The sequence below is a fragment of the Monodelphis domestica genome, chromosome 3 (genome assembly GCF_027887165.1).
Source record: "Monodelphis domestica isolate mMonDom1 chromosome 3, mMonDom1.pri, whole genome shotgun sequence".
NCBI classification, from domain to species: domain Eukaryota; kingdom Metazoa; phylum Chordata; class Mammalia; order Didelphimorphia; family Didelphidae; genus Monodelphis; species Monodelphis domestica.
Window position 1 is genome coordinate 494,978,766 of NC_077229.1, and position 23,774 is coordinate 495,002,539.

The following is a 23,774-nucleotide window of genomic DNA, read 5'->3' on the forward strand; positions in this document are numbered from 1 at the left end:
TAGTCTCTCCCCTCCCTTTCCCTCTTCTTTCTCTTCATCCCTTTCTCCTCACCTCTTGCCCCTCCTTACTTTCTCCCCTCTTGCTTTCTTCCCTCTCTTCCCCTCTTCCCTTCTTTCCCCCTCTCCGTTTGGTCTTTTCTCCCCCTCTTTTTGCCCTACTGCCATTCTCTCCTCTCCCTTCTTTCATCCTGGTGGGGTGGGGTGTACTTGTTGCTAAGAAATTCCTCAAAAGGAGAGTGCTAGAGATACTTGGAGAAAGGACTGGCTTCCAGTTCGCCTTTTCCCCCAACACTTGGCTGGTGTCTCCACCTGGGACCCGCTTCCTATTTAAAGCGTTAGTAGCAGGTGCTGGCCTCTCGAATGATGGACAGGTCGGGCTGCTGCCCGGGCCCTTCCCCCTCGCTATCTCCACTTTTTCTCCTGGACTCTGCTGACTCAATGATCTTGTTTACTCGGAGTCAGTATCTTCTTGGGTGAATGCAGTGCATTGCATGTCTCCGGCAATGTGCTGGAGCAATCATAAGCTTAATGTGGCCCAAGACTTTGGAACAACCTTGAACTTTCTTCCACCCTTGGGAGGACCAAGAGGCGAGCATCGTTTGTCTTTAATTCCATTTGACAAGTTTTTAGCGATCAGTTACGAGGGACACTAGCATTGTGCTAGCTGCTATAATTTTTTGTTACTCTAAAGCCTCTAATTTGTCTGGAAGAAACTGGATTTGCTTTAAAGAAAACTGTCTACAGTTCCATTTGGCATAAATTATAAGAAATTGTCATTAAATCATTAGAGATTGTGAAGCCCAGCCCCTTCTTTATTTTACAGCCGAGGAACTGAGGCACAAAGAAGTTGTGACTTGGCTAGGATCACACTCTAACTGCTGAAAGTAGGAATTGGGCAGTTAGGTGGCTCAATGGATAGAGCCAGGTCTGTCTGGAGACATAGATCTTGGGTTCAAATTTGACCACAGATACTGTCTAGCTGTGACCTGGGTAGATCACCTAACTCTCATTGTTTAGCCTTTTCTGCTCTTCTGCCTTAGAATCAATATTGATTCTAAGATGGAAGGTAAGAGTTTAAAAACAGGAAAAAAAAAGTAGAGTTTGAGTGGTCTGCTTACTCTGTTTCATTTATGGTTCCAAATCCCAAAGTTTACCTAAATGTAAATATGACAATCTATAGCCATTTTTTTTTCTGCAACCCTCACTTCCTTTTTTCCCCCCCTTTTCTGGGCAAAAAGTCAGTTCACATGTATTTAACTGCTTTATTTGTAACTTAACTCCCAACTCTCTGAGGTATCATAAGCCAACTTTTGTCTAGGTTTTCCAATGGGTTGACCAAAGGGAGTTCACCCAAATCTCTGGAAGATTTCTTCATATAATCTTGACATTGAAAGGCTACTAGTGGGCTGACTCTCCATAGGTTATCCACATGATCAGCCCATCTTCTTTACTGGCCACATATCCTTTGTATATCATCCTTTACCCAAGCTCTTTATAGTCTATTATTTGTTATGTGTTAGAAGTCTGCTCACTCCCTTCCAGCATACACCTCTCATTACCTTCTGTTGTCATAGTTGTTCAGTCATTTTAGCTGTATCTACCTCTTTGTGAGCTCATTTGGGGTTCTCTTGGCAAAGATATTGGAGCGGCTTTCCATTTCCTCCCTTGTCTCATTTTATAAATGAGGAAACTGAGGCAAACATTGTTCAGAGATTCGTCCAGGGTCATCCAGCTGGTAGCTTCTTGATTTCTGAGGGGTATATATTTACAACTCATTTATAAGCATATTAAAATTGGCAGGGGATTTTTTTTCATCCTGCTGTAGGTAGGTAGTGTACTACCTTCCTAATTAGATTAAGGTCTCCCCTTTAGTGTCTCTTTTTTATTAATAATAATGATGACAGTAATGATACTAATAAGGTAGACTTACAATTTTATTGGCATATGAAGGTCCTGGTGAGCAAATTCATTTTATCAAAGCCATTTAGCCCCTTCTTTGCATTTTATACCTTAGAGTTGCCTAGAGTATTCGAAGTTAAGTGACTTGCTCTGGATCATACAGCCTCTTTGTGCCAAAGACAAAACTTGAATCCAGGTCTTCCGGGCTCTGAGGTGATTCTCCATAAATTAGGTCTGGCTAGGTCCTAGCTGGAGCATGAGAGATGAGAGAAGAAGTTGCCAAAGAGGCTCTTAGATCTCTCAGGCTCTCACTTCCAATTTTAGCTTCCAAAGTACAAGGCAGCAGATAGCTGCAGGGAGGGGGAGATGTCACTGGTTATTCCTCTCACCTTTTCCTTGCCTTCAGCTATAGCATGCATTGCATTGCCCAAATCACAAGGCAGAGCAGGGTCTCTCCAAAGCTGGTGAGGTCTTCTTGGTGGTGCTGCTGCTGCTGTTGATGATGATGCAGGGAGGAGGTCCTTTGTACTAGGAAGCAGCGCAGCATGCCCCACTCCCATCTCCTGCTGGGTTTCTGAGCAGAACCATCGGGTAAAGCAACCAATTAAGATTATCCTGGCAATGGCTTTCAAGGATACCTGAACTTAAGATCTCTGAGATAGTCCTCTAGCTCTCCAGGCATGGTGTCTCCAAGGCTTTGACTAAGGTGGTAGTGATGGAAATAAATATGAAAAGAGTTTTAATGGGTGGGGGGAAAGTTCTAGATAACTGGGTGTATTAGCTGAGTAGTCCACCACTGAGGGTGGGAAGAGTGATGGGTCATCTTAGGGTGGAGGGGAGACTGGGAAGAGTGCCTAGAAAATTAGCCTAGGGGAATGAGTCTCCCCTTCTCCTTCATCAACATTTTACTTAGAACCAGCCCTGCTTTGTGTACTAAAATTGCCCTAAAGATTGTATTCAATTTAACCTAGGCAAACATTTATTGTCTGTTCTGTAGGGAAAGAAAGACAAAAACAGAAGAGTCTCTCCCTGCCCCCAGGAAACTTGTGTTCTATTGGAAGCTTTAGTTTTTAATTTATTAATGCTCATTACCTTCTGGGACTAGGCTTTGGTTTTAGGAAGTCTGGGGCAGAGTCTAGAGCTCTATCTCTTAAGAATCTTTGAATTTCGGGAGGTCCTAGGTTCAAATCTGGCCTCAGACACTTCCCAGCTGTGTGACCCTGGGCAAGTCACTTGACCCCCATTGCCTACCCTTACCACTCTTCTGCCTTGGAGCCAATACACAGTATTGACTCCAAGACGGAAGGTAAGGGTTTTAAAAAAAAAAAAGAATCTTTGAATTTATCCTTATTGAATTTGCTTTTTTACTCCCTACTGAGGGAAGGAAACAGTTGGTCCCAGTTCTTAATCTTAGTCACATTTAAGGGGATTGAAAAAGTAATCAAAAGAAATTACATCTTTCCAGATTAATTAGTCTACATATTTCAGTGTTCCTGAGAAAGACTTAAGCAGAAGTGGAAAAAGATTATGGTGTTAAACTCTCACATGGTGTGTGTGTGTGTGTGTGTGTGACAAGTACATCTGACTTGTACAAAGACTTATGTTAGAGTTAAAAAGGACTGCTCCTCTTATTAATAATGATGATGATTAGTTCATGGCTTTTTAACCTTTTCTTTTCTTGGATCCTTTTGATCATTTTAAATGTAACAAACTTATGAATTGCAATAATTTGTGGATAAAAGGAAAAGAGAATAAAACTAATGATTGATATATTGACAAAAACCCAGTTTGGGGCAATCCCCCTTGGCATAAGAGTATCCATTCAAAACAAATGCATCCAACCCTCCAAAGTTCAATTTAGTACATCCCAAAGTTCACTCTGGATCTTCTAGTACAGCGTGTGGTCTCTGCAGGTATCTTCATGGTGCCTTCTCTGAAAAGTTTCACCTTCTGGACTCTGGGAGGTTGCAATTTTCTTATCCTAAAAGTACTCTGAAAGGAATTTAAACTTTGCATTATAGGATAATAATAGTCCTCCCTGAGGGGGATGGTGACAAACACAGGATCACTCAGGGATACATGGTTACATTATGAGGTATATGAATCAGTTGGCAAAAGAAATTAAAAAACATCAAAAAATCCAAATAAAAGAGAAGAAATAACTTCTGGATGAAATACAAAATATCAAAGTCTTATGTCTAAAAAAATCTAAGTAAAGAAAAACAAACCTATAACAGGTCCTTGAATCAGAGCCCAATTAAAGTGATTTATGTAATTATGCAATTACCCAATCAGTAGCCAGGACTATAGAAAGTTTGCCTCACTATGAAGGACAGAAAAGGGACTAGATTATGGGAGCCAGATAGGAGCCAAAGTGAGGTGCTTGATATATTATGTAGAACAAGGAAGACCTGCCTCTGACATTTGTCAAACAGCCTCAACCTCAAACCCCAAACAAGTTCAAGTCCTCTCGTCTTGGCTCAAAATTTCTTCAATTCCATTGAGGTTGGTTGGTCTTTTTGACCTTATGCTCTATAGGCACTATGCAGGTAGATTTGTGCTTCTTTGGCAGTATGCAGTGCTTCTTTTTGTATTCCCTTCTCCTGGAATCAGACAGAATCATTAAGCAAAGTCTCATAATTTTTTTTTAAACAATCAATGGCATTATTTTTATAGTCTAAAGCTTTTTGAGTATGCATTGACATTAGGGCAAATGTATTTTAAACATATTAATGCAAAGTAAAAAAAAGTTAAAGAAAATCTTCTCAATACTGGTGATATGTGCTTCAGATGCAAAAAGGAGAGAAAAAAATAAAAATCAAATACTATTTTGTACATGCAAGGAAAAACAATAATAAAAAAGTTTTAAAAATCAAAAATATATAGCTTAAAAATCAGTGACACACTGTGTCAGCCAAGGAGAGGTAGAATATAAAGGTTTCTCACCCAAAAATGAGATCCATTTCGTTTTTTAACTTGGCCATGAACTACTGTGTGTGTGCAAATGGTTTTCACAAAGTAACAGATTTATAAAACAGTAATACAGTAGAAAATGTACATTTAAAGAAAGTACCAAAATCTCCAAAATTCACAATAGCCCAGTTAATGACAATAGCAAACAAACCCACTATCTTATAGGATTCACATGAGTTGCTGTATAGCTACTTGCTGAATGACATTTAAAAACCCTGTGAGCTGATGGATACTTGTCACAAGTTTTACAGGTGTAGCAAATCTTTCAACCTTGGCAAAGATATTTTTAACAAATTCCATTACTGCCATTATTCCAAAATTTGGCAGAAGAGCCTAGGAAAAACACAAACCTCTATACTGCTGATGAAAACCTTTTGGGGTATAAAACATCACCAAGAGATGTAGATTGTTCTGATAGAAGTAGATTAAACTGAAGAGTTAAAAAACAAAACAAAACATGCAGAAGCTTACTTTGGCTTCATGCTTTATATAAAACTTTTATGACAGGAACTTCTATTTTGTTCTCTACCTTTTAATTTAACATTCCTATATATACATCTGTGTGGTAATTTAATTTAACAATAATTTAATAAATGCAAAAAGGAAGAAAAGGCTGTTTAGGCAATGTGTGACCTCTATGGATAAGGTAACAAATGCAGTATCCTTAAGGAGTTATGGTTTTGCTACTAAAAAAGGTATTTATGGGCTTTCACAATGATATGTTCTTCAATACAGTCATAATGGAAAGGTAAAAATAAAGATCATGTAACCGAATATATTGATTAGATTAATGTATGAACTTAAAAAAGAATTAAGCTTTAAAACAATCAGTAAAATACAAGAAGCACTGACAGGTGTAAACCTCAAATTTCCTTAGACTTATAAATGTTGAAAATTTCACCATTGGGATATTTCATACTTGGAAAATTTCTTACTGACAGTCTATTGGAATGAGAACCCCATTGGCATGGGAGGTTCTTTCTCTTCCCTTCTTAAGATTACTTTAGGACAGAGACCCTTTGCTGAACAATGGAAAGGACTTTGACCTATGCTTAAGCATAGAACAGGAATTTCTTTGAGTCTTGATTGATTTTAGAATTGATACAATGGAGATACTTGGAATAAATCTCCACCCTATTCAGTCCAAATAGGATTGAGTAAGGGCTGCAGCCTAGATCAAAATTTAATTATTCCAATCTCTACCATACTCAAGTTAACAGGATTTAGAAAGGGCTGTAACAAAGGAGTAAAGATTTAATCATTTGAAAAATATGACCTTCAACAGACATGTGCAAAAGCCAGAAACCTCTGGGCGGTCCTGGGTTAAGCGAGAGCCTCCATTGACAGGGAAATTGATGAAGAGTGATTGGTAGATGTGAGGACTGAGGGGAGGCAACTTGGATGGTGTCCTTAAAGATAGGAGGGTCTGGAGACTGGGGAGGGTTGGAGTTTTTGGGTCGGTGTGGTTCCTGGGCTCTGAGGAAGCTTGCTCTGAAAGAAGCTGAAGGTGGGGGCCTCTGAGACTGTTTCTCCATTTTGGACACGTGAGTAATAGGGACTGATCTCTTTTCTTTGCCCCAGCTATCTAAGGGCTTGGGCCTTTTGGCCCAGCCTAAACAGAAGGGGTATTCAAGCCCTATTCCCTTCTCTCCCCTTTCTCTCTCTATATATATCTCTAATTCCTTTCTTGCTCCTATTGTAATTAAACTCCAAAAAAGGCTGATGGCTGACTTGAGTTTTTCATTTAGGAATTACATAGCTGATTCCTTGGCGACCTTAAATTAATATATATCAGTCTTTTAAAGTGATTCCCTTGTAACACAGGGTACAGGTAGTGAATTAAAAAATCCCTTTTTTTTTCTAATTCCAATAGACTTCTTCACTATTATGGAGGGGAATAAACTCAAAATCGTTAGCAAGCAAAAAACTTCCATATAGCTTTAAGATTCATTCACCTCCCCAGTATTTATCATCCATTTGCATATCTTTTGTCACCCCTCTGGAGTTTCTCATACATGCACTAGGCATAATCTCCATTCTGCATGTTGAGAGTATTTAAGATTTTCAAAACTTTGTCAAAATGTTCGAGTTTGATCTAGAATTCAAGTAACCTAGCTTGTTGCTGCATATTCTTAAGGAGAGGTAAATAAAGTGGCAAATCTCCAATAAAAATAAAAACTCCAGGAAAAGAATTAAACAGAGCCAGTGTAAGTTTGCCAGCTCTTCCAACTCAAATTCTTGTTTCAGAGTTTCAAGCATGTTTCCTAATAGCACTATTCCTCAAAAAACAAAACAAAACAAAACAAAACAAAATGGAATGGATTTTATTTATAGGGTAAACAAAAAGGTCCCTGACTGGAAAGTAAAGGAATTAGCTAGGAGGCTTGGAAAAGTATTTTTCTTTCACCTCTTCCCAAGGGGCAAAACTTTGAGGGAAAACTATATCATATTTGCATATGAGAAAGAATACTCCTTGGTGTTAAAAAATCAGGTTTATTCCCCAAAATTCTGGCTTTAAATCCACTGATTTGGGCTAACTGCTCTCCCTGTTATGTTGGGTTGTAGGGTGGAAAGAGAAAAAAAATGGCAGGGAATTCCCCTTCCTGTGAAAAAAATCCTGGGTTGCAAGCCAGGAGTAGAGGGTCATCTTAAGAAATCTGCTTAGAAATTAGAAGGGAGGTGGGGGTGAATAGCATGGGTTTGCTTCTCCCCTGCAGAAAAACGCCTAGGACAGGTTAGAAACCCATGTGGGGGTGGGGTGGGGGAAGGGATTTATACTTCACCCAGTTCTTAAGAATTCCCAGCTTGTGTGTTGAAAAGACACAGCACAGGCTCACAGCAGGAGGGTCTGGTCACAGGCTAGTGGAGGCTGCTAGCAGTCGCAGAAGCACAGGCAGTGGGGAATGCTGGTTCAAGTAGATGGGCTTAAGAAGCAGCAGGAGAGAAAATGAGGCTTACAAAGTTTCTCTACTGGCTATTCTTTCTCAAAGCCTTAATTTTAAAAAAAATTATATCCCTATGTGGTAAGCTACAATGTGAGAATTAAAATTAATATATGATAACTCAAGTATTATATTTATGAAATTTATTAAAATAAAAACTAGAGTTAAAAAGGAGCTAGCTAACTCAAGAAAGAAGAGACAGAGGGAGGAGTCACAGAAAGTTATTACAATCATGTAAAGACGTATGTAAATGAAAGGAAAAGGATGCTGGGAAATACAAAAGGAATTCTGGGGAAGGTAGTCCTGGGGTTCAAGATTTTCCAACTATGCAACTTCAGGCACTGGGTATGCAAAGAAAGACAAAGGATAGCATTTTATTTAATATACATAAGGGGCTTATAGACAATTGAGGGAGAGAACCTGATATATTTTATTTTCATTGTCATCATTTCCAAAAATAGCCCTAATTCCCAGTACCATAAGATCTATTCCTTGTAGCAAAGAAAAAAAAAGAAAGAGGAAAAAGGATGCGATTTAGTAAAACTAATCAACATAGCAACCAAATCTGATAGTAAAATTCTACACTCATCATCTCCCACTTCTGAAAAAGAAAGGTAGAAGATGTATTTTTTCATCTCTTTGTTGGTCCAAGCTTGGTCATTATCATTATCTAGCTTTCAGTATCATTTGCCTTTGCTCTTCCTATTTGTATTGTTGCAGTCATTGACTGTTTCTCCTTTACGTTGGATCAGTTTTTATGTTTTCCCATGCATTTGCCATATTCATTTTTTCTTAAGACATTGTACTCGTGTATAACAATTTGCTTCCTATACCTACTTTGTTTCTAGTTGGTACTTTTAAAAGAGTTGCTAGAAATATTTTGGCGCATGTGGAACTTTTCTTTCTTAAATAAGGCTCACTAGTGCTTTTGTTTTCCTCTTACCCTTCTTTTTAAATGCCTCTTCAGAGAGCTTTCAACCTTTCAGCCTCACTTTTCTGAATAACTCAATGGGTTGTTAAGGATGGATCACTCACTCCAAATAGTGGACTATAGTTTCCCACCTGCACTGGCCACGATGACTCACATTTATTTGGTCCTTGAAACTCAAATCAATAAACTCTTTGAATTTCCATCCCTTATGCCTGCTTTGCTTCTAAGTGATTAATAATGCTTTCCTTGTCTTCCCACTGTCTCATTGAGACATAATCTCTCTTTTCTTCCTCTGATTTCCTTTAGCAATTTCTTTGTATCTCTTCTTGCCCTTCCATCTGTTGTGTATTATAGTGATTTATTTCCATGTCTCATCTCCCCTACTGGGCTTTCAATTCCATGAGATCAGGGCCAGTGTCTCATTCTTTATAACTTCTCTCTGGAGACTAGCCCAAAGTAATTTCTCAATACTTATTGTTTGAACAAATTATTATTGCATATCCATTATATTCGCCACGCTCAAACATATCACCTTCTTTTATCCTCATAAGGACCTCAGTTGGGATTTCACCTCTCAGCAAGGAAATTCCATCTTCCAACCTGCTCTGCCATGAATAGTGGCTGATAGTTGTGGAGAGCTCAAGTAAGAGACTTGTCCAGTGTCATAGAGGCAATATGTGTCAGAAATGTGACTTTCACCAAAATGCTCCTAATACGGCTAGGTATTTAGGCAACATAGTCGATAGAAGCTTGATCCTGGAGTTAGGAGACCCGATTTCAAACATGGCCTTAAATATAAATACTCTTTGTGTGACCTTGAGCAAGTCATTTAATAACTATCTGCCTAAGTTTTCTCAGTTGTATGGGGACAGTAATAACAGTGGGCAAACTAGAAAGCAGGATTATTATTGTGCTATTATCTCGCAGAGGAAGAAATTGAGGTTCCAGGAGGTTCAGTGATTTCACGAAGACTGTCTGGACTAGAACTCACATCTTCTGACCCACAATCCAATGCCTTTTCTATTTTATTAAGGTGAAAATTAATTACACTTAAAAACAAAAGAGAAACCACTTTAACATAAATAACAAATTAGCTATAAACTGTAAATAATCTAGGAGAATAAGTGATGATACAAAAAATCCTCTGGGGTATTAGTTGATAGCGCAAACTACTCCTAGACCCTTTTAGTTGACATAGAGTAGAAAGGACAATTATATATACATATATATGTATGTGTGAATACATATGCATAAATATTTATATATATTTGATTTTTATTCCTTTGCAGTAATATATTATGTAATAATTCCTTTAAAAATAGATCAAGATTTACCTCCTCTCCAAAAAATGTGATAGATTACAAGTGACCAGCCAATGTTGATTTGGTATCCTTGACTATTAGCTTTATTTTCTATTTTTGTTGTTGTTACAAGGGATCAGGTAGGAAGGAGGATTATCTAGAAGAGACTATAATATGAAAATAAAATAATAAAAAATAAGATATTTAAAATACCCATATTGTTTAGCTTTCATTTTTGCCTTGTAATTCAAATTATCTACTTATTAGTGATAAGTATCCTCTGACCTGTTCTTCATTATTTTTTTCATGAACAGATGATTATCAAGAAATAAATGCCTACTCCTTTCAGCTTCTTTTAAAGGAGAGATTCTTTAAAACTTCACAACATTTTTTTTTGTGTGTGTCAATGTAATGTCATGGAAAGAATATTAGATTTGGAGTCAAAGAACCTGAATTCAAAGTCTTGACTTTGTTATTTACTAGTTCTATGACCTTGAATAAGTCATTTAATCTCTGTCTAGGCCTCAGTTTCCTCTTTGGTAAAATTATTTCTGAGGTCCCTTTCAGCTCTAAATCGTTGGCCATTGGAGTCAATTCTAATTTTCCTTGTATGGAAAATTCTTTCCATAATAGGGCCTAGACAATAGTCACCTTTTTAACTGTGACTTTCTTAGAATCTATTTAAAATAAAATAATTACTAGTAGTTTGTCATATTCTTTTTTAGAAGAGATTTAAGCATTTAACCAAATCATTGTAGGAAACAAGTCTTTTGGAAGTTGAAGGAAATGTACTAATATTTTATCTTATCAGCATAGAACACCCTCCATTTTCATGCATCTATTTATAGAGTGCCTGTCCACTCTAGGACTTGCTTAGGTATTTTGAGAAAATGAGCCACTGTTTGGAGGTCAGTGGAGAGAGCTGATATTGGAAGAGTTGGTTGTTCGGGGATGCCAAGACAAGGAGAGGAGAGAAGGAAGGAAAGAAAGGGAAGAACTGAGAGCAGAGAGGAAGCTATGAGTCAAAAGGCAAAGAATTCAAGTATTGACTGTCCAGGTTGCCTCATCTTCTGTGAGCCACTGAGAACAATTGACAACAACATGGTGCCTTACAGATAATAGGGGTGCTCAATACATGTTTGCTTGATCGAATTAAAAGAAATTAAGCATCAGGAACTGAAAGTATTTTTATTCACAGGTGATAACTCTAAGGTCTATCACCAATATACAAGTTGTCCAAAAATGGAAAGAGGACTACTATTGGAATCAATAAAGCCGTGTTCAAATGCTGTATCACTTAACTATATGTTTGACTGTAAGCCATTGTTTTCAGTCATGTCCAACTCTTTCTGATGACATTTGGGGTTTTCTTGACAGAGGTAGTGGAATAGTTTGCCATTTCCTTCTCCAGATCATTTTTACAGATAAGGGAACTGAGGCAAACAAGGCTAAGTGACTTACTTAGAGTCACACAGTGTCTTAGACCAGTTTTTAACTTAGGAAGATGAGTCTTTGAAACTCCAGACCTGTCATTCTATCCACTGTGCCATCTCGCTGCCCATAAGGCATTGTGCTCCTTTGCTACTCTGCTCCATTGTGGCTAAATATTTCCCATTATCAAGCATCATCACTTGGATATATCATCAATGTCAGCCAGATAGACTATTTCCAGATCATTGTATGGGGGCGAGGAGTTGTCCTGAAGGATTAGATGGGAAGCTTCTGGTTGGGTGTTATTCATTCGCTAGTTGCTAAATGTGCCTTGGCACCTGATGGTTTTCCTAGGAGCTTTGGATGCACATTGAATTTCAGAAGGGACTGTGATAAGTCCAAAGGGATTCCTCAATTAAGATCTCTGGGGACAACATTCCCACTTTCTGTGACTTGTCAGAGGGAAAACATTCCAGTCATTCAAGAGGCCCCTATCATTCACATTCTAGCTAGATCACAGGCAATTACACTTAGTCTTAAAAGTCACAGATAGGTCAGAAAGGATCAGAATCAGCTTTGTTTAAAGACTCTGAGAAGGTCATGAATTAAGGCTACCAAAGTAGCTTCAGTTCTGAATCTTAATCAGATAAAGTGGGAGGATTATTTCATTCTATTTTTCACACTACCAAACTCTGAATGTTAAAGCATTCAGAATGTGGATTATTTGGCCTCCATGAGTTTAACACTGAATAAGCATGGAAATGTTCATGTGTTTAATCAATTTGTTGTATACTGTATGCAGATTTGCCTCATTTTAAGAGAGCCCCATCATATGCAAATTCAGACAGATGAATAATTTTCATTACAAAATCATTTTATATTACAAGGAAAATTCACCACAATATTCCTTAAATAACTCACCTAAAATATTTGAAATACTGAACAAAATGCATTATGTAGTAGAAATAGCAATGGAGGGACAACTAGGTAGCACAGTAGTGCCAGGCCTGGAGTTGGGAGGTCCTAGGTTCGAATTTGACCTCAGATACTTTCTAGTTGTGTGACCTTGAGCATATCATTTTATACCAATTGCCTAGCCTTTTCCACTATTCTGTCTTAGAACTGATACTAAGATACAATATAATGATTTTTTTTAAAAAGTAAGACTTTTATTTATTTATTTAAAATTTTTTAAATTTTTTTATTTTTTTGGTTACAATAATTATTTCCCTCCCTCCCCTCCACCCACCCTTCCTGCAGCTGATGCACAATTTCATTGGGTATTACTTGTGTCCTTGATAAGAACATATTTCCATGTTGTTGTTTGCACTAGGATGTTCATTTAGAGTCTACATCCCCAATCATATCCCCCTCAACCCATGTAATCAAGCACTTGTTTTTCTTCAATGTTTCTACTCCCACAGTTTTTCCTCTGAATGTGGATAGTGTTCTTTCTCATAGATTCCTCCAAGTTGTCCTGGATCACTGCATTGCCACTAATGGAGAAGTCCATTACATTTGATTGTACCACAGTGTATCAGTCTCTGTGTACGATGTTCTCCTGGTTCTGCTCCTTTCACTTTGCATCACTTCCTGGAGGTTGTTCCAGTCTCCATGGAATTCCTCCACTTTATTATTCCTTTGAGCACAATAGTATTCCATCACCAACATATACCACAATTTGTTCAGCCATTCCCCAATTGAAGGGCATCCCCTCATTTTCCAATTTTTGGCCACCACAAAGAGCACAGCTATGAATATTCTTGTACAAGTCTTTTTCCTTAATATCTCTTTGGGGTAAAAACCGAGCAGTGCTATGGCTGGATCAAAGGGCAGGCAGTCTTTTAGCTCCCTTTGGGCATAGTTCCAAATTGCCCTCCAGAATGGTTGGATCAATTCACAACTCCACCAGCAATGAATCAATGTCCCCATTTTGCTACATGCCACATGCCCTCCAGCATTCATTACTTTCCCTTGCTGTCATGTTAGCCAATCTGCTAGGTGAGAGGTGATACCTCAGAGTTGTTTTGATTTGCATCTCTCTGATTATAAGAGATTTAGAACATTTTTTTAATGTGCTCATTAATAGTTTTGATTTCTTTAACTGAAAATTGCCTATTCTTGTCCCTTGCCCATTTATCAATTGGAGAATGGCTTGATTTTTTGTATAATTGGTTTAGCTCTTTATAAATTTGAGTAATCAGACCTTTGTCAGAGGTTTTTGTAATGAAGATTGTTTCCCAACATGGTGATTTTTTTAAAAAGAGAAAAGAAATAGCAATGTATTTGTAATTAGAGGACCTAGGTTCAAAGCCCTGCTCTCTTCTGTGTGACTTTGGGCAAATCATTGATCCTCTTTGGGAATTAACTTCTTAAATTATGAGAGGGCCAGGTCAGTTAGTCTGTGAGGTTCTTTCCAAGTCTAAAGCAATGATCTGATATTGTTTGAATAAAATAAGGAATATTCATAGAAGGTTAATTCCAAGATGGCTGATGTCATATGTTAATCCAAGTTAATAGTCCTTTCATCTACCAGCATTGTTAGTCTAGATCAGTGATGGTGAGTTTATGGCAGGCACATGTGAGTTGCTCCCCTCTCCCTCTCTACCACCCCTGACAACATTTTTTTTCACATCCTCCACCCCTCTGCCCAGTAGCCCAATGGGTGTGTACGGTGGGGCAGCTCACAGGAGGCAGAGCTGGAGGGGAGCAGAGTCCTCAGGACTTTCCCCTCTCCTTCTTCCCCTGCTCTGTGGACATTCCTCACTTCACCCACCCTTCTGCCCAGCAGCCCAATGGGAGCACTTTCTCCCTACCCTGTGTGGGCTAAAGGGGGTGTCGTATACCCAGCACTCAGTGGGGGGCATGGCACACAGTCTCTAAAAGGTTAACTATCACTGGTCTTAGATCATCTGTGTCTCATAGTACATATATGAATCATGTTAACATCTTTCACTAGCTTTCTTTCCTAGGCTCCTTCAAAACTCAATTCAAATGCTATCTCCCATTGGAGGAAGTCCTTTCCTGATCCATGAAATTCTTAGGACCCTCCCTCCTTCCTTTCCCAGAGGGATTCCTAATGTGGGCTTTGTGAACTTGATTTTTTAAAAAAAATTATTCTTTTAAAAACTATAATTGGTTTCCCTTATAATACTATATATTTTATTTTAACCATTTAAAAACATTATTCTGGGAAGGGGTCCATGGATTTCACCAGGCTGCCAAAAGGAGTCTGTGACATTTGGTGATGCTCTTGGACAGAAACTGGTTGTAAAGAAAATGAACTACTCTCTCCTTAGAGAGTAGTGGGCCTGGCTTCCCTCTATTTTCCCTTCAGCTGCTCCAGGTCTCATGACCATTAATTCCTCTCTTTTGCCCCACACTAAGGACAAACTATCTTTAAAAAAGAAAAAAGAAAAGAAAAAAAAGGACAATGAGAAGAATAAACTTGCCTGCAGTGCCTTCCTCCTCATCAGACTTCTTATATCATCAACATCTCCCTCTTCATGGCTTGGAGCTTAAATCATGCAGTTAATCTTTCTCTACCAATGAAGAAGTGATAAGAAAGAGTAAATCTCTTTCATATAGTTCAAACGCCCAATCAAGGATTCTGGAAATATTGTCTTCTTACTCCTCTAATATTCTCTGTCTTTTCTGTCTTTGGGTCTCTTTGTTGCACTGTTGTGGCCCAAATGTTCAAAATTATAAACACATGCAAATGACAAATCATTTTTATTTCAAAAGCAAGATGTATCTTAAGATGCCACCAAAATCAATGACTATGAAGAACCCTAAGGACAGAGAAATCTCTTGGTAGAGATTTATCTCTACCAGCTCCAGGAAGAGGGAAGTGGGAAGGAGAATTCAACATTTTCTCTTCTTTTCTCAAATCTTAGCTCTGGTCAGTCTACTCCTTAGAGGTTGAATAGGTGAAGACAGAAAGGTGGGATGCAGGGGCAACTGGGTAGCTCAGTGGATTGAGAGCCAGGCTCAGAGATGGGAGGTCCTGGGTTCAAGTCTGGCCTCAGACACTTTCCAGCTGTGTGACCCTGGACAAGTCACTTAACTCTCATTGCCTAGCCCTTACTACTCTTCTGCCTTGGAACCAATATGCAGTATTGATTCCAAGACAGACGGTAAGGGTTTTTATTTAAAAAAAAAAAAAGATGGGATGCAGCTTAGGCTGCTTTGAAAACCCATGTCTTAGTATCCAAAAAACCCACTGAAGTGTCTTTTTCTCTTTATCTTTCCAATTGCTGGTTTACAATGTGAAATAAATTGTCCAAGGATTTGTTAGTAGGTACTGCTGCCAAACATGACTATCAGCATGAAGAAGCATGGAACAACTGGCTAAGAATATAGATTCATTGCATAAAAAAAATAGCGAGTCCTGAGCAACAGTTTCAGCAACTTTATACAGTTACATAGACAGGATGGGAAGAATGGACTTTTACAGAATGCAGAAGGGGAAGGTAGCAATTTTCACTTCAGAGAAGAGATAGAAGAAGGGGATGATGCTTAAAAGGTTACAATAGGTTACTAGTCAACAGGGATAGAGATAGAATTTGCAAACTAACCATTAATGTTAGCACAACAGCTAGTTGTATAACTTTCTCATCTTAAGTAAATGGCAGTAAGAAAGCAAAGTCAAGGGGGCATCTACAGTGGTTCAGTAAATAGAGCCAGACCTAGAGATGAAACGTTCTGGCTTCAAATCTGGCCTCAGATATTTCCTACTTGTATAACCCTGGGCAAGTCACTTAACTCCATTGTCTAGCCTTTACCACTGTGCTGCAGCCTTGGAACCAATATACAGTATTGATTCTAAGATGGAAGGTAAGGGCTTTTTTTAAAAAGTTAAGCCCCAAACTCTTATTACAACACTATAATGTTCTCCCTTCTCCAATCTCTCCCCTACTTCTTAAGATAGCTCCCTTTTAAATAAGAGAAACTTACACTACAATTCCCAGAAGCTCATGAAGCTAGGCTCTGAAAGACTTCTCTTTGCCTTCAGAAGGGTTGGTGTAGTACCTCAAGGTCTGGTTATACATATATTGTCGTATCCCCTGTAGAATATAAGTTTTTTGAATTGGCTTTCTGTTTTTATCTTTGTGTACCTAGGACCTAGCACAAACATTTCTGGCATGTAGTAGGTGCTTTATTAGATTTTGTCCTGAGGAAATCCCACTGTTCCTGGTGGTATGATTTGGGGTCTCTGGAGAGATTCTGTTTGTAAAATAGGGTTCTTAGGTCTTAGGTTATAACAGGGAAAACAATATGTTGTTATAGAAAGATCACTGGTTCTTCAGTTGGAGGACCCAGGTTCAAATCTTGTCTCAGATGCTTATTACCTGTGTGACCTTAGACAGTCTGCTTAATCTCCACAGGTCACAGTTTCATCATCTATTAGATGAGGGAGTTGGACTACCTGGCCTCTTGAGGTCCCTCACAGCACTAGAGGTATCAGTCTCAAATGGGACTCTGATAACTGCTGAAGAGGCTGGCCTGAGTGTGACCAAGATTAGAGTTTTAGGGAAAAGCTACATTTCTTGGTCAAGAAAATTGTTGTTGAAGCTACTTGGGGGGAAGGGACAAGCTAGGATCAGAGATCCAATAGCTGGAAATCAGAAGAAAAAGGTGAATGTCCAGTGCCCAACCTTTCCCCTTGGGCAGAGACTGAGCCTATAAGCTTATACAGAGCGCCGGGGTTTTATACTTCCCCAAGCTTCAGCAGTACAGCTATACTCTGACTTGTAACAAAAATTCATTTGATACAAGTCAGTTGGGGAGTATAGAAATAGGTTCAATAGCTTTTATTTTGCCGCCTTTTATCCATCTCCAGGATAATCCTAAATGCCCTGGAGTATGAGTTTGCTTGATATAGTTCAAGTACCAGATTGTTATTTGGTCAAATTAATTTGAGAAACTCTGGCCTAGAGCCTTTGGCAGAGTAGACTGAGTTAAAAATTAAGTATTTGAACAAAATCAATAGGCTGGAAAATTAACTCTGTAGTACCCTGTAAAACTAGCTCAGTAAAAGTTATCTCATCAATCAGGTTATATTTGGGTTTGTGATATGTGATAATGAATGAGTTTTAAAATGGCTATTAGGTAGTGATGCGATATTGCCCTCCAAATATGTCTGTTAAGCCAGGAGTAGGGAACACTCCAGGCATAGGAGGTAGCTTTTGCAAAGGCAGAAAGTGGGAGACAGACTACTGTGTATGTAGAATAGCACATAGCACGGTTCACTTGGAGCAGATTTTATGATGGAGGCTAATGTGTAAGCTGCCTGGAAAAATAGTCTGGGACCAAATTGTAACGAGTTTTAAGTGCCAAACTGGTCAGTTCATATTTTATCTTTAGGGGCAAAGGGGAGCCAGTACAGTTTCTTGAGTAGGGGAACAGTCTTGAACTTTAAGAATGCTATTTGGGCAGCTACGTGGAGTGGGGATTGGAGAAGTATGAGACTAGAGTCAAAAGACAGTAGTCCCTGCCTTCAGGGAGTTTACAATCAAATAAGGGGGGCAACTTGTAAAGAAATTACACAAAGCAAGCTATATACAGGGTAAATAGGAAGTAATTAAGGGGAAGGCCTTGTTTACTGATTAATTCTTAACCAAGAATATGTTAGTACACTAACTACATGTACCTCACTTTTTGCTGGCTTTCCTTTCTAGGTTCAGTTCTTATTAAAGAGTGCAAAAGCTAAGGGAATGGCACCCTGTATTTTTTTGTAGGCATTTGAATCAGCTTCAAGGTCATGTCAAAGTATGGGCAGAGCAGAGGCATGTGTGCAGTGACTGCCAACTTTGGATCAGAATAGCCACCCAGCAGATCTGAGGGGTGCTCCAAAGGGACAGACAGCTTTCTCAGCAGAACCTTCCTTCCCATTCTTTTTAGTCAGCAGTTCAGCTTAACTATAACAGCGAGTGGCCCAGCTAGAAGCATTTTATTTCATCCACAGATTCTAGGTTTTTGCTGTTTATGTTAGACCAGTAAACTAATTTGTGGAGTAGAAAAGGATAATTAGAAAACCAATTATACTTAAGTTCATACTTCCCAGAGGTAATTGTTTGTTGAACAAATGCTTCTGCCTTGATGATATGATAGTTCATTGGTAAATGAAAATATATTTGCATTTGCATTTCTACAAAGTTATGTTTGAATTTCACAAATCTTATGGCTCACACTAGGGAGCAAAAAGTCAACATTTCTACTTTGTAAACCTAAAGGTCTTTTACAAACAACAACAAAGAATAATGATTTTAGAGGAAAAATGGAAACACTTCCTTGGCTCCTGGGAGTTAACTTTCCTGGGAACCATATTTTAAAATTAAATTTTATTTTTTCCCTCCTTGCCTCCCCCACTTTTGAAAAGAAAATTAAACGTCTTCAAAGAAATCTACATAGTAAAGCAAAACAAATTCCCATATTGGTTGTGTCCAAAAATGTTTGTATCATTCTAGCTATTTCTTCCACAACCTTTCCCTTTCCTGGTAATTACTGCATTGCATCTGTCATCGACTTTACTCAGATATTCTGTTTTGCAGGTTAAGGACAGGACATTAAGTATTATGGTGGCTCTTGGGAAAAAAATTGCAAGGCAAGAGTCAAGTGCTTTATTAAAGTATTTATTGTTCTTGAAAAAATGATTTTTGAACTCCATTTTTAGTGGTCCTTTATGGCGTTTCAACGAACAGAAAAAAGAGAGCCTCATTCTCATTTGAACAAGCTGTAGGATGTATTGACAATATAAAAATAATATTAAAGATGGATGTGCCTTGATGTCATCACTGACTAGAGTGTTAAGGTCAGTGGGGCTTTCTTCTGAGGGAGATAAAGGGAACTGGATTTTAGTATTATTTACAAATTCATCATAGGCTGAATAGATCCCAGGTACCTTTACTTATTCTAATCATAAGTTACACAAAGATAACTGTGGGGGTTGATCAAAATGCATTTTTGTCAGAGTATGCCCTTCAAGAACTTAAATGTCATTCTAAGCGGTTTCTGCCTATGCATCTATTAGTCCTTCCTCTAGTCTAAGCAAGTATCATCATCTTGCCTGTGTGAATCAAAGTTACCCCAACATAGTTTCTCAAGAGAACTAAAAACAAACCAACAGAGCTCTAAAATTGCTTCTGACCACTGGCCACCAAAATTTTCCTATTCCACCTGCCTCTACCATATCTCACCTTGCCTTGCCTCGCCTCATCTCAGTTTGCCTCTTCCTTCCTTCCTTCCTTCCTTCCTTCCTTCCTTCCTTCCTTCCTTCCTTCCTTCCTTCCTTCCTTCCTTCCTTCCTTCCTTCCTTCCTTCCTTCCTTCCTTCCTTCCTTCCTTCCTTCCTTCCTTCCTTCCTTCCTTCCTTCCTTCCTTCCTTCCTTCCTTCCTTCCTTCCTTCCTTCCTTCCTTCCTTCCTTCCTTCCTTCCTTCCTTCCTTCCTTCCTTCCTTCCCCTCCTCCTCCTCCTCCTTTTCCCCCTCTTCCTCCTCCTCCTCTCTCTCTATCTCTTTCTCCCCACTCTTTATTTCTTTCATCCCCCCCCCCCCCAACAACCAAGGTACTAGAGAGGCAAAAGGCAAAGTTTGTATCTCCTAGTCTGCTATGTCAGTAGGAATTTGATTTCCATCTCTACTGGTGCTTTTTCTGGTTCCCTTCTATATCTTTTGTTTCTTTCTATATTCTAGGATACTGGGGAGTACATTCTATATAGAAGATAAATTTATTGAGATTAAATTTATTTTATGTATTTTTAAAAATTTTATAGGGATAATTTATGGTGATAGATTTAGGTAGGTCTAGTACCATGGAAAGAGAATTGCATTTGGAGTTAGTGGATCTGGGCTCAGATCCTCACTCTTCTATTTACTACTTGTGTGACTTTGGGCAAGCCATATAACCAGTTCAGATCTCAGTCTCCTCATGGTTAACAGGAAGGAGTTGGACTAACTGACCTCTGAGGTTCCTTCTAGCTCTATACCTTCAAAGCAATCATCATTCTCTCCTGGTTTATGTTTCTTTTTTCTTTTTTAAATTTTTATAAAATCCTACTTTCCATCTTAGAATCAATACTGGGTATTGGTTCTAAGGCAAAAGAGCAATAAGGACTAGGCAATGGGGGTTAAGTGACTTGTTCAGGGTCACACAGCTAGGAAGTGTCTGAGGACAGATTTGAACCCAGGACTTCCTATCTCTGGGCCTGGCTCTCAATCCACTGAGCCACCCAGCTGCCCCTGAGGTTTATGTTTTTGACAGTAGCTAATTAAATCAATTCACAAACTGATTGGACCAGAACATCCCTGTGACTTGTTATAAGATAGGAAATGTCATTGATCAGAGTAAAATAAAACCCACAGATAAGAGGAGGAGAATAGGGATAAGAAGTCCCGGGATAGTTTCTTCAGAGAGGGAAGAGGAATGAATGCTGTTAATGCTGATTCTATTACCGAGCTTTGTGAATAATCACTGAGGAGGCAGGCTTTTGAGACTCCAATGCCCGTCACCTTTTCAGGACATGTGGGAGAGGGGAAGTGGCTTTACTGGAAAAAAATGAGCAGCAACCCCCAGGGTTCTGGAAACTGCTGGGTTGAAAGTGAGGGAGGGATGAGACTTTGGAAACATTGCAACTTTGATCTAAGCACTTCATAAGGACATTTTCAAGTGTTATGTTCACAGAAACTATGAGTTTAGGAGTGTTAACAAGTTATTATCCAGATGATCCATCAAGGAATGTGTGAGGATTTGTTGGTAATCATAACCATTGAAGTTTTTTCCCCCTTGTCCTTCAGTTGACTGAACTAGCATAAATCTTTTGCCCTAGTACAGAATAATGTGGTGGATTAGATACTAGGCAGCAGTTTGGATTGTTGGTAACATTTGTTTTAGGAAGAAAGACAAACTGCACTACAGAAGTCCGTGAAAAAAAATCCCAGTAGTTATTGCTGAATCAGGGTCCTATCTAACCTCCCGACTTCCAAAGCTGCTCTCATCTACACCACTCAAAGCTGAGGCTGCTACAAAGGATAGGCTTTTATGGCTTATAGCTTCTAGAGAAATCCTACTAAGCCTTGTTCAATTTTCTGGAAGCTTTGCCCTTTGATCTGATCTTAGATCAGGCTTCTGCCATCTCCCCCTACTCAACATAACATCCTCCTGTTCAAATGAGCTTGAATAGAAAAAAAACACCCCCTTGCTGAACCAAACCCTGTCTCCTAATGTGGCAATGAGAGCCTTTGTTGGATTGGGCAAGACTTCTTTGCTATCTTTTGTATGTTTGTGCTCTTCTGGATTGGCAGCAATAGAAATATGGCTGTTATTGACCCAATGGAAGGTGCATTCAATGAGTTGACATTCACCTGAGGCTGAATTTTGCCTCAACTATTTACTGATTCTGCAATATTAGCAAGTCACTTAAATTGTCTTTGACTCAGTTTCCTCAACTGTAAAATGAAGAAGTTCAAGAGATAACTTCCTTGGCCTATGATCCTGGTGATTTTACTTTATTTTAAAGGCACTGTATTTTAAAAAGCTATGGAAAAAGGATTTCCCCCCTATATTAGTTATAGCTAGGTCCCAATTCGTGTGACTAATGAATCCCATGAAGTGGTTGAATTATTTGAGTTCTCACGGCATGTTTCTGTGGGTTGGAAGTAATGGCCATGTTTTACAGAATTATAACTTCAAAGAATACAAATTTAAATGTTGTTGTTCATTTCGGTTGTGTCTCACTGTAACCTCATTTGGGGTTTTCTTGGCAAAGATACTAGAGTGATTTGCCATTTCTTCTCCAATTTACAGATGAGAAACTGAGGCAAACAGGGTTAAGTGACTTGCCCAGGGTCACCCAGCTAATAAGAAAGTACTTGAGGCTGGATTTGAACTCATGAAGATGAATCTTCCTGACCTCAGGCCCAGAACTCTATCCATTGCGCCACAAATTGCTGCAAATTTGAATATATATGTCTATATAATGGGATTCATTATTTGCACTAGTTGGGACCTAGGTCTACATAGTTCATTTCTGGTCCCCTAAAAGAGATGAGGCTCTTCAAAACTGACCACTGAAATTCAAGGCTTCTTTGGGTGTTGCAAACTGAACAAGACAAATTACCTGAAGTCCATCAAGGGATAGGGGGAAATATATAGAGTAATGCTATATCTTGGACTGGTTAATCCTTGATTATGCAACTATTTGGTTCTAACCTCCATTGAGGGCATTGGCTTACATCCTGATTCTTACTCTGACTGACCGAGGCAACTCTTTGTAAACCATTTCCCTTCCTGCGCCCTCAGTTTTTGCATCTGTAAAATGAAGGGGTTGGTAGAAGGAGAGCATCTCTAACATCTCTTCCCTCTCCAAATCCTATGATCCTTTGAAATGTCAAACCAGCAGGAGAGCAGGGGATAGTCTACTCCTGACTCATAGGTTTATTTTAAAAGAGCCTAGCACAACATACTTTATTCAGATGGAAGTACACCCACTGTTGCTTAGTAACAACTCAACACTCATGGAAATTTGACAGAAGTGACATGTGTAGAATGGTTCCCCTGCCATAATACTGGTTAGCCGCCATTGAAGAATTTTAGCTCTAAATACACTGAGGTCTACTCTTCCCTCCTCAGCTGGAAATCCCAGAATATGGATATTCTTAGCCTTAATGGTTGTCAGCCATTCCAGAGTAGGCTGATGTTTTTCTTTTTTAATTGGTTTTTCTCACTCTTAGGTTGTAGCAATCCTAAACTCATGAATAATTCTGGGACAGAGTCTCTTATAAAACTCTTTACCAAGACACAACTGGCTGGATTGGATCATGGATTTAGAGCCAGAAGAAACCTTAGGGATCATGTAGGCCAATCCCTTCATTTTACAGATGAAGAAACTGAGACCCAAGGAAGTTATGTGATTACCGGTTATTAAGCAACAGAGATGGAATTTGAACTCACTTCCTCTGACTCCAGATGTAGGACTCTTTCTGCTTTGTATCCTAAGGCTCATTTCACAATGCTTAAAATGTGCTTATGCCTCTTAGATTTCCCACTTCCTTCAAGACACCGCTTATTCAACAGAAAGCATTTTAAAGCACCTATTATAATATCAGGCACTTTGGAATATAAAGATAAAAACAAAAGTCTCTGCCTATATAAACTTCAAAGTGCCCTTTATTTCCTAGTCATTTTCCTTACAAAATAAGTTTGTATTTCTTTTGCACTGACTGATCTATATTCATGATATTGTACCCCACTCCACCACATGGAGAATATAAGTTCTTTTGAAGGCAGGGATTGTTTTGTTT

At 38.8% G+C, this 23,774-nt stretch overlaps 1 protein-coding gene and 1 long non-coding RNA gene across 2 annotated transcripts in view; both read left to right on the forward strand.

Moving 5' to 3' along the window:
- CMYA5 (cardiomyopathy associated 5) overlaps positions 1-23,774 on the forward strand; it is a 118,887-nt gene that overhangs the window by 246 nt on the left and 94,867 nt on the right. The window lies entirely within an intron of this gene.
- Positions 6-8,244, forward strand: LOC130458533 (uncharacterized). The gene is made up of 2 exons (XR_008917936.1): positions 6-5,726; positions 6,697-8,244. It is a non-coding gene; the product is annotated as an uncharacterized LOC130458533 (long non-coding RNA).